General features: G+C 42.5%; 1 protein-coding gene across 4 annotated transcripts in view; it reads left to right on the top strand.

Annotated features, from left to right (window-relative positions):
- Positions 1-4,956: 4,956 nt before the first annotated feature.
- Positions 4,957-10,344, top strand: part of dab1b (DAB adaptor protein 1b) — a 41,194-nt gene continuing 35,806 nt past the window's right edge. Inside the window, exon 1 of one of the 4 annotated variants that reach the window (XM_088311346.1) lies at positions 4,957-5,345. The gene's annotated coding sequence lies outside the window, so the exon portion shown is untranslated. The remainder of the gene's footprint in view (positions 5,346-10,344) is intronic. The other 3 variants (XM_088311345.1, XM_088311344.1, XM_088311343.1) reach the window with 3 other exon arrangements.

Below are 10,344 nucleotides of genomic sequence, written 5' to 3'. Positions count from 1 at the left end.
AGATGAGCTTGCCTATTTGGGATCATGAGCAAATCTTTCCGGGCTCATTCCCATCACAAAATATTTTTTTATCAGCCCATATGTCTTGCTGCCAGAAAGTGGCGTACACACTGCATGTACTTAACGATATTCCTGCTCTCTGTTGTTGGTGATGTCACAAACATTTGATGTTTTTTCTTTACAGCTCTCAAAATGTGCCTGTTTAAAATGTATTACTTAGTACACTCGTGATTTCATTCTTCTTCAGCAGATTCCAAATGGTTCTCCTGGCTTTGGCCAATATTTGTGCAGCGGCACTGTTTGATTTTTAATCTTCTCTCAGTTCGCTATTGACAGCTCTCTGATTTCTGTTTTGGTTTCACCTCTACTTTGTAGAACTGTAGTCTGTAGGCAAAACTCATATTTGTGATGACATCACACACTATTTATTGTTTGTATAAACAGTGGAATGGAAAAAAACATTTTCCAAGTAGTGTATCTTGCTTCAGATGTAAATATCTGCAAATAAAAACATAATTCAGCCAACGACAAAAGAAAATACAAAAACATCAAAAGGCTTATTTGGGAGTCAAGTACTTTTATTTGGCGTTGGCATTGGCGGTTAAAAAAAAAAGTTTTTTTTTTTATGTCCCGACACACATCCCAACACAAATGTGCGTGTGGTCTGATGTAACTGACAGAAGTTCATGTTAATTGGCAATTGTCCCTCAAACTTTGTCTCTCTCTGCTACATTATGAGTCATGTGTTATGGCTGAATATTTGCATATTTTAATTAAATAGCCTGAATTTAGAATTAATCACTTCCCAAGTTTATTGGGTAATTACATGCTGGTTGTCCTTGACTTGGCAGCATCGCCCACCCATGAATATATTCATCATCGTCTTTTGATGGCTGCAAAAGTTACGCTGACACTTGCAAACTTTGTCTCCTCCGCTAACCCTTCAATTACCCTCGTTTTCCTTCCTTTCTGACACCATAAATCACATCCTGTCACATTATCTATGTCATCAGGCCCTTGTGACAAATTTATCACAGTGGTGTGTGGGTGGAATCGGTGTGCATTGTCTGAGTGTGTGTGTGTGTGAGAGAGTGAGACTTGGGAGTTCAAACTACTCGGTGCACTTACCAAAATGAACAGCCTGTTTGTCAAATCGGACATTAGCGAGATGCAGTTTGTTTCCATGGTAGCCTAATAGAAGCAAAGTGAAGACTAAAATTCGAAGGGGACAGTTTGACAGTGGATACAATTATATTTATTTAATTAGTTTATCACAGTATAAATGTAGCAAAACATGAAAGTTTGGATGCAGTTAAATATGGTAGGGTTATGCAAAAATAATTGGCAGAATATATTTGCCGTTACTTTGCAGACGACATTAATCTTTTGCTTGCTTTTAGTGGGGAACGGGAAGAAAAGTTAACCATTGAATATAGCTCGCTATATATAAAATGATAATAACCAAACAGTGGCAAGTCTTGCCTCACGCCACCAACATGGTAGACATGCCGATGTGCTTCTGTTAGGTAACTTATATATGAAGTTGGTAATAATAATAATGACAAAAAAACAAGCTAAACCGAACAGGTGATAATTATGTCTTTGAGAGTATAATTTGTTGTTGTATTTTTATGGAATGTAGGATGTAGTCAGAGTGAAGATTCGCACCCAAAATCTCTTGAAAGTTAGGCAGACATGCTAAATGCTTTTCCATCTTGCTGCCAGGAAATTAGATGTGTATCATTTCCTTCCAACGTCTATGACCTCGACAGGACACCTGTTGTCACTGCAAGCGATGAATGAGCAGCTGTTTGGCTTTCCCACAAGTCACAACAATGGCAGAAAGATGCAACACATGAAAAGGAAGGACAAAAAAAAAACAATCCACTTGTCAGTCCTTTCGTATTATATATAATATTGTCTTTGGCTAACGTTTCCTTCAAAGTGGAACACTGCTTATATTATAAATAAAAGAAAAAAAATGATGTCATCCATCTATTTTCCATGACCACCTTCTCTGTTGGGGTTTGCTGTGAGTTGGAGACTTTCCGAGCTGACTTTGGGCGGAAGGCAGACGCCATCTTGTACTGATCGTGATCGCCACTCAATCGCATTAGAAGCAGACAGTCATTCACTATCGCATTCACAGAATCACTGAGTGGGAACTGAATTCAAGCTGCATGGAAGTCAGGCGAGTGAACCGTGACCCCACCGTAAAGGATTGGGCTAAATCTGCCCCATATCAACGGCTGCTCACAATAACATGTTTTGAATCGCGAGCCTTTTCAAACTCACTGCTGTTGCTACAATTGTGACAATTCAGCGCTGGCTTGGCCCCAGTGTAATGCCCCCATCTCACCCTAAAATATCTTTGAGTGCCTACTATCGGAATAAATTCCTGAACCAGAGACGTCCGATAGAATGAAGGTCAATTTTTCAATAATCCCAGCATTGAAGGTCAAAGGTCACGTGTCATTTATCGACATCAGGCATCTCCCTGCTGAGCTTTTCTGAATACTAATCATTTCGATACAACAAAAAAAAAAAAAAAACTGAAAGGACCCATTAGCATTGAATTTGGTATAGGAAGTACGTCTTCCCTTCTCAATGACATTGTGGAAGCGTTTTCACGAAGCAGGAACACGAGATGTCCGATCCTCAACAAGATACCAACCCTGTTCAATGAGACCACATGAGAGCGTTTTTTCATGTGCGCTGATGCTGCAGCTGCTTCTTAGTAACCAAGACGGGGTTATTGGTCCATGGGGGTGCACCAGTTAACCATCTTTCCTCTGGGAGACCACTAATCATTTGGTGCAGCAATGGAAATTTTGACTGCACTAATCTCTGGATTGGAGGGAGATTAACCACCATGTGGGGGTGATGACTTTCCTCTTTGTTTTATTTTTTTTTTTGTGTCTGGGGATCTGCTCGCTGTATCTTATCTCTCTGCCTCATTTTTCCAGGGCAGCTCGCAGCCATTATCAACATCAGCGTTATCTACACGCAAATCAAAGCCTTAGCAGACTGAGAATATGATTAGCGACGGGAATGGGGGGGGGGGACATCTAATGTCGCCCCTCCTAATTCATGCTAATATTACACTGTTGCAATCAATGAATACAGAGTAGGGAAGAGTACACTAAACAGGTGAAAGGATGCAAGAACAAGGTGCCACAATGTGTCACAATGTGTCATGTGTCTCTTGAAACATTTCATCTGCAAGGCTTCCTTTTATCTGCGGGCCTTGAAAATGAGGATTAACTCTCGCCTCATAGGACCCAGCTGCCTGATTCCTCTTCTGACACTGACCTCCTTTGTTTTATTTTTTTTTCTAATGACCAGAGTTGAGGCCTGCCTTTACTTGTACTTGTTTGCGGGGGTGTGTGCGTGTGCGTGTGTGTTTGCAGGGGTGTGTACGCGCATGTGTGTTTTTGCTTGTGTGGCAGCAGGGGTGGCCGCTAAAGGGAGGGAGCATTATAGAGGGGATTAGAACTCACACAGGAGCCCCCACTCGCCAGTAAACAAAAGTAAAAGGTACTGTACTGTATATGTGTGTGCGTGCGTGCGTGTGTGTGTGTGTAAATGTATGACATGCTGGTGACATTACACAAAAGAGGGAAGTGGAAGACTGAGTCCATCTGTGAACGGAGTGGGATTAAAGCTTTGCTCAAGCCAAGAGCTGCATGTCAATCATCAACTAAGTGTATGTGTATGCGTGTGTACTTTACCGTAGGGGTGTGAGTGTGTGTGTGTGTTTTCGCTGTTCTGTGGGGGAAGGGAAGCCCCCCACAATGTTGTTTTCATTTCATCTGGTGGGATGGAGAAAAGCCACAGATAAATCCATCACACTCCGTGGATGAAACACAATAAAGAAATAATAAGAAAATGTCTTTTATTGTTGTTTTTAACATTTTTTTTTTGGGGGGGGGACAAATGACATGCATTTTCTTCATTGTCCCGCAATCAAGAATTTGGCAAAGACCTCTCACTTTTTTATTGATCGTAATTCTTCACTTAACCAAAATATTCTGGACAACTCTATGTCGGCAACTTTTTAAAATCTGGCCTGACTGGCACAATTTGATGGATCTGGCAGAGGAAGACTTTTCGGCATTTTAAAGTATACACCATCAAGTCGTGTGGCCGGAAGTAGTTAATATTGAAATCATGATATCTTCAAAGTCTGGGGCCTTACAGTAAGCCTATGCACAAAGTTCCATAAAGACATGCGTGGATGACCTGAAAGTCTTGACCTTAACACCACAAACTTGCGATTGTGTGCTTGGGGTCCTTTCATCCCCGATTAAACACCAACCCCATAATTTCATAGAGTCTGACTTTTTGTAGCTGCACGAGCACTTCTATGCATATTTTGTATACATGAACAGTGGTGGACACAGGATGGAAATGAAGGTGGGAGCTGAAGCTGGCTTGCTCCCCTCCACCTTTCACCTCAGCTATGGGGGGGAAATTGAAATCGATACTGCCTATGATGAGACGACTGGACTGGGACAGCCCAGAGGAAAGACGGGAGGGAGTGGTGGTGGCGGAGGGAAGTGTGGTGGGCTGGTTTGATGGATGGCTGGATTTAAAAAAAAGGGGGTTGATCAATTACTCTGATGGATTGCTTTTTGGAGATCTGAGAAATGAGATGCATGCATGCATGTACCTTAAAGAACGACTGGGGGGGATATTCAGGATGAGAGGAGCACTCCACAGTTTGCATAACATGCTGCAAGGGTGGAATCTAGTGACAAGTGGCACATGGTCCACCCCTCCCTCACCAGTCTTTTTATTTTTCCAAAATGTTTAATCCCCCCCCCACCGTCCCTATTTCATCTCGCCTCTAACGGCTCCCTTCTCTCTACATTATTCTCTATGCATTTAAATTTTTCTCCCGTCACCGGGGGCCCAGATTCCCCGCCCACTCCCCCTCATTTTAGCCTGAATCTAGAATAGTGAAGCCAAGAAATAGTTAATCTCTCCGGCTGCCGCTATGATTGGCCGCTGCACGCAGCGCCTCAGCCTCCTTGAATGAGAAACAGGGGTAACCAGGCAACTTCAGCGCTGCAAAGGGAGACAGAGAGAGAGAGAGAGAGAGAGCGAGCGAGCGAGAGAGCTAGGAAAGAAGAAGATAGAGCTTTACGGAAATTTAGATTTGGACAGTAAATTAGTTTTAAAACAGCGCGGTAATGTGATTCCACCTTGTGTGCCCGGCAAATGGAATTAACAAATGGATTTTCTTGAACACGCTCTCTTCATGCTCTTCTGTTGGCGCGCTCACATGAAGAGGACACAGATATGGATTAAAACGAATACATGGGACACTCCGCTGGGAAAAGGTGAGTGACTTCCTACTTGCGAGTCTTTCTTTTAAGTTGCTGTCAGAGTGTTTAAGGATGCATGGCAGCTCTGCGCTGTGTCAAGATTTATGGCCAGGACGTGTGTTGGCGGCTAAATGAAAATGGGCTGCGGACCGTCTTCTGTATGCACCATTTAGAGGCTGAAATAGAAATAAAAATGATTCAACTTTAAGATATATAAATGATCGTATTGCTGCTATTCCCACTAATGTTCAATTTGCTCAATTGAATGTTGTGCTTTGGCATAATTTAAGCAGCCGTGTCCCACATTGCATATATCTATCTCGCATCCAGTACACTGGAGGTCATTTTATTTAGACTAATGCGACTATGTGAAATAAATGCATCACGTAGATAAGGTATAAACGACTGAAGCATTTTTAAATTCATATCACCTGCGTCCTAAAATTGAAATGAAGAGATGCGCTAACAGTTCCAAGTACGGTGCGTAAATATTGCACATTCACCGGTCAGTGGATCTGATTGAATGTGTGTTATGTACGATGTTGAGAAGTGACAACTTGATGTCGCGGGCGCACACACCAACGCGCACACACCCACACACGTACACGCGCGCACACAGAGAGGAGCAGTGTGTGCTTGAGACCTGTGGGTGCATGAATGGTTGGATGGATGGATACGCGCAGCCCAGCGCAGTCGTGGTGCACGCAGAGCGAAGTCTGCACTGAAGTGCGCAGCTGTCTAGTCCATGTTCTTCTCTGCATAACATTCAGGGTCATAGGTCGTGAGCGGGATAGACACACCATCGTGTTGCGGAGGCACGGGGGCGTGTAAATCAGGTCAGAGTGTCAGCTGGCCCTCATATTTGGACACAGAACATTTGCTCGGGATCTAGATTGATGTCCGGAATCGTATGTCCCCCCCCCCAGCTCTCACCCAGCCCCACTTGTGCAACTAAATTTGTCTTCTAAAGTCTGGAATAATTAGGTTGGTCGTATTAAATGACCAACTTTCATTTCTTTCTCCTTTTTTTTTTTTTTTTTTTTACAACAGTCTATTCTCTTCGTTATTTCGCATTTTTCTGAGCTGACTTTAGCTTCTATGGTTCCATGTCTGTTTAATCTGCCCTGGGCCTTTAGACTCAATAACGCCCCGTTGGCGGTCAGAAAGGTTGGGGGGCCACGGTGTTAAGACACCAAAAACCAGCTTACAAAATACGTGGCCTGCCACGGCAATCTACTCCTGTCATAATATTAGGTATGCTTCCACGCTCGTGTAATAACCAGTGAAAAATAGTCTCTGAAAATCTTGTCTTTTCAAAGACAAAGTTCACTTTCATAGACTCTGCACTCTTTTGTCATGTCAGATAATCGACACTTCTTAGTATGGTGTTGTGAAGCTGTTCACAACTGTTAAGAACATAAATCTCAATAACATTATTGTAAAAACAATACCTTTCTGACAGTGGCAATCTTTTTCCTGTAGAAAGAATTGTTAATAAACAGTCGCTCATGTATTAGATCTTAATAGATTCCAGAGGACATAGTATCGATTGTTGCTGTTTGCTATATGGTAACTAATTATATCCCACAGAAATAAAAGAGAATAACAACGTTGCTCAAATGTTAGATGAACATTGATGTTGGTCTTCTCATTGTTATTCTATCATGATGTTCATTTTACCCCAGGGCTAAAACTTAATGAGTGGCAGAATGACCAGTTGAAAGATGCACAATTCATTACTGGACCATATGTCTATCACAGCATTGTTTGTGCTTGACAGCCTATGGAAGAGAATGGAATGCAGCCTTGTCATTTATTGTGGACGTACAGCAAGAAAATAGATAGGGGCAATAAAAGGGACTTTTCCTGGAAATTTGTAGTCCAACGTGGTGTTATTGTGGCTTGGTGAGATATACAAGACAATAAAGAAAAGACAAGGTCAGTATTTGAAACGGGAGTTCATTGGTGACCTTTGCCAAACTGCCCCAAGTAATCTCCTTATAGAGGATGTTTTGCAACAGATCTTAAGATGGACTCCCTGACTCGATTTTTAGACAATCGGGACATTGTACAACCCCCCCATCAGCACAAAAACACACTCACATATTTTTCTGTTGTTGTCCAAGCCTGTTCTTTGCTGCATAGTGTGATTTGTGAATCTTAAGACAGGTCTGAACAAAACAGCAGAGAACATCACTTCTCCAGTAAGAAGGTCTTTGTCGGGTTTCCCAGTGGAAACACGACTCTTAATTTAGCTGCTGACAGCAAAAGCTGAGAGTGGTTTGGGGAGCTATATCTCACCCGATTAAGACCATAATGGCTTTTCCACTTAGACACAAGAATTATAGACAAAATAGGGGAAGAGGTTTTGGCATTTTCTTTTCATCACACTTTTGCGACACATGGCCATTTAACAGAAAGTGAACACGAAGGGAATATAAAGTACCGCTGATGCACTGGCAGGAAAGATGTTGGAGTGTCTGTGAATTTTTGTGAATTAATTCAGAAGAGCATTTGGGGGGGGGGGGGGTCAGATATTACAGATGTTGAAAGATTGGACCTGAAACACAACCGCTGTTTGACGTCATCCCAATGATGTTTTGTTTGGTTGCTGTCACAGATCTTCTCCACAAAATTCCGCATAGCTATTTACAGTATGTCAAAAATGTCTTGGGAATATCCTCAGTAAAAAATACTAAACAACCTAGAGTACGGCCTAAGGCTGAACGATTTTAGGATAAAATCATATTTCTGACAGATATTTCGATTTATTTTGCGATTTTCTTCACAATGTACAGCTGTATTTCACGTCACACGCTGAGCAACCCCTCTTTCGCCTCCTCGTTTAAAATGCTACTTGTTAGTGGGGTCGTTTATTTGTCATCACTCAGCTCGTTGCTGCTGCTGTGCACGGACTTGATGATAGTACAAATAAAGCCCGTAGTGCTGTGGCGCGAGATAGCTTAGCGCCTAGCATTCAAGTAATGGCGAAAGAAATTTCTTCCGGGACTTTCGATCCCGGCCATCCTGTGTGGAGTTTGCATGTTCTCCCCGTGCTTGCGTGGGTTTCCTCCGGGTACTCCGGTTTCCTCCCACATTCCAAAAACATGCATGGCAGGCTGATTGAACACTCTAAATTGCCCCTAGGTATGAGTGTGAGCGTGGATGGTTGTTCGTCTCTGTGTGCCCTGCGATTGGCTGGCAACCAGTTCAGGGTGTCCCCCGCCGACTGCCCGAAAATTGCTGGGATAGGCTCCAGCACCCCCGTGACCCTAGTGAGGAGAAGCGGTACAGAAGATGGATGGATGGATGGACGAAGAACAGCGCGACCTGCTTTGTGAATATGGCTTACAAATCGCAGGTTTGACGAGCTTGAAATCGCACTGTCTGAGAACGGGATTTCGGTCCCAAAACGAACATCGTCCAGTCTCTCATTGATTAATAAATTGATTAAGAGGTGCCACAATCTTCCATTATGTTAGGCCATGTTTTGCTGAACACCTCCTATGCTGCTACCTTGTTGCTTCCCCTCTGATCACTAGACATGCATTACCTCCACTTGAAGCGAGGTCCTTTGAGATAATACGGCTGACTAACAAGGTTACACCGACGTGGATGTAGAGTGTTCATATTAGACGCACAGTTTTCAACGTGCCCTGAATCTTTTATGAAAAGAGCTTTAATAACCTTGCAAGATTGTTCTCGTTTGCTGGTGGCCTTATCACATCTATTTAATTCGTTCATGAAGATATGCCCCCTGGCAGAGGCAGGTCAAAGGTGAGGGGGCTTGCCCCAGTTGAACAAAAAAGGCGAGATTGCTCCGATAGTGGCGCATTGTGGAGAGTTGAATGATGCACATGCTGTGGGGACTGAGGGGGGTTTAATCAACACGACAGGTGCTGGGGATGTTGACAGTGCATCAAAAGGGTTGTTTGGGCCAAAAGCACAAAAACGATGTGCTTTTCAAAGTATACTAAGCAAAATAAAACACTGTACACATAATTAAAATGTTAATTTCGTCTCCTGCGAGGTTATATGTCATGATGGAAACGACAATGGCTTATATTGTCACACTCAGGAGTGGCCTTGTAAAACCACAAAACATTTTAAATGAATGTTTCTTTGCCGAGGTTGTTTGGTCAGACCTGACTCACTGATGAGTACGTCCGTGATGTATTACAATACATTTAATTAAATATGACAATCAGAAAACAACATTTCATTGCGTTATTGAACATGAACATACACCAGCTACATAGTCCGCAAATGAACAATTCCACAAAGAAGATGCTATGAACATTTGAGAGGATTGCACTCCGAAATACATTTGTGCCATACTGACTCATCACCAAGTCATCAAATCGCTTGTGCTGCCTTTGAGGCTTGAGTCTCCGAAAAATATTTTTTAAATTTCATTTTATCATTGTACAAAATACAACTAAGTCCTACTATGTTAACCTTGAGTATGGTGACTAATTTGCAAACTTTGCATAACGTTGTTGCATGAAAAGTGTGTTTACGTGATTCATAGTGATAGGCGTGTTTGTTCTCTTATATGAACTGAATCATTTGAATCAGTTCATCAAAAAGAATCGTTCAAACTAGGCCTTCCCCAAATTGTTTGAGTAAAATCCCTCCTCCACCTGACGCTGGCTGCTGATTGGTCAATCACCAAGATCGATATGCGCATGGCTCAGTTCAAATCAACTGTGAAAAGAACGAATCACTTGAGGAAGTGATCTATTAACAACCCCATTGTTCTTTTCAACATGTGTGTCACATGTGGCTCGATCTCCGGAGACGAAGTGGCGATGATTTCCAGGTGCCCGTTCTTAGGTAGTGGTCGTCACGTTGCGAAGCCAGGTACCGGAAATCGCGCTAATTTAGTTTCACAATAATATTAATCTTGCTTGCTTAAGCATGCTTTGTTTAACGTGGCTTGAAAGTGTCGTGTGATGTACACACGTTTATCAGCCTTTTTTTATCATTTAAACACATCCTTACCCAATTAGCC

The sequence above is a fragment of the Idiotropiscis lumnitzeri genome, chromosome 12 (assembly GCF_059441095.1).
Source record: "Idiotropiscis lumnitzeri isolate Australia: NSW breed Sydney's pygmy pipehorse chromosome 12, RoL_Ilum_1.0, whole genome shotgun sequence".
NCBI lineage: Eukaryota > Metazoa > Chordata > Actinopteri > Syngnathiformes > Syngnathidae > Idiotropiscis > Idiotropiscis lumnitzeri.
This window is presented reverse-complemented; position numbering and strand designations above follow the sequence as displayed.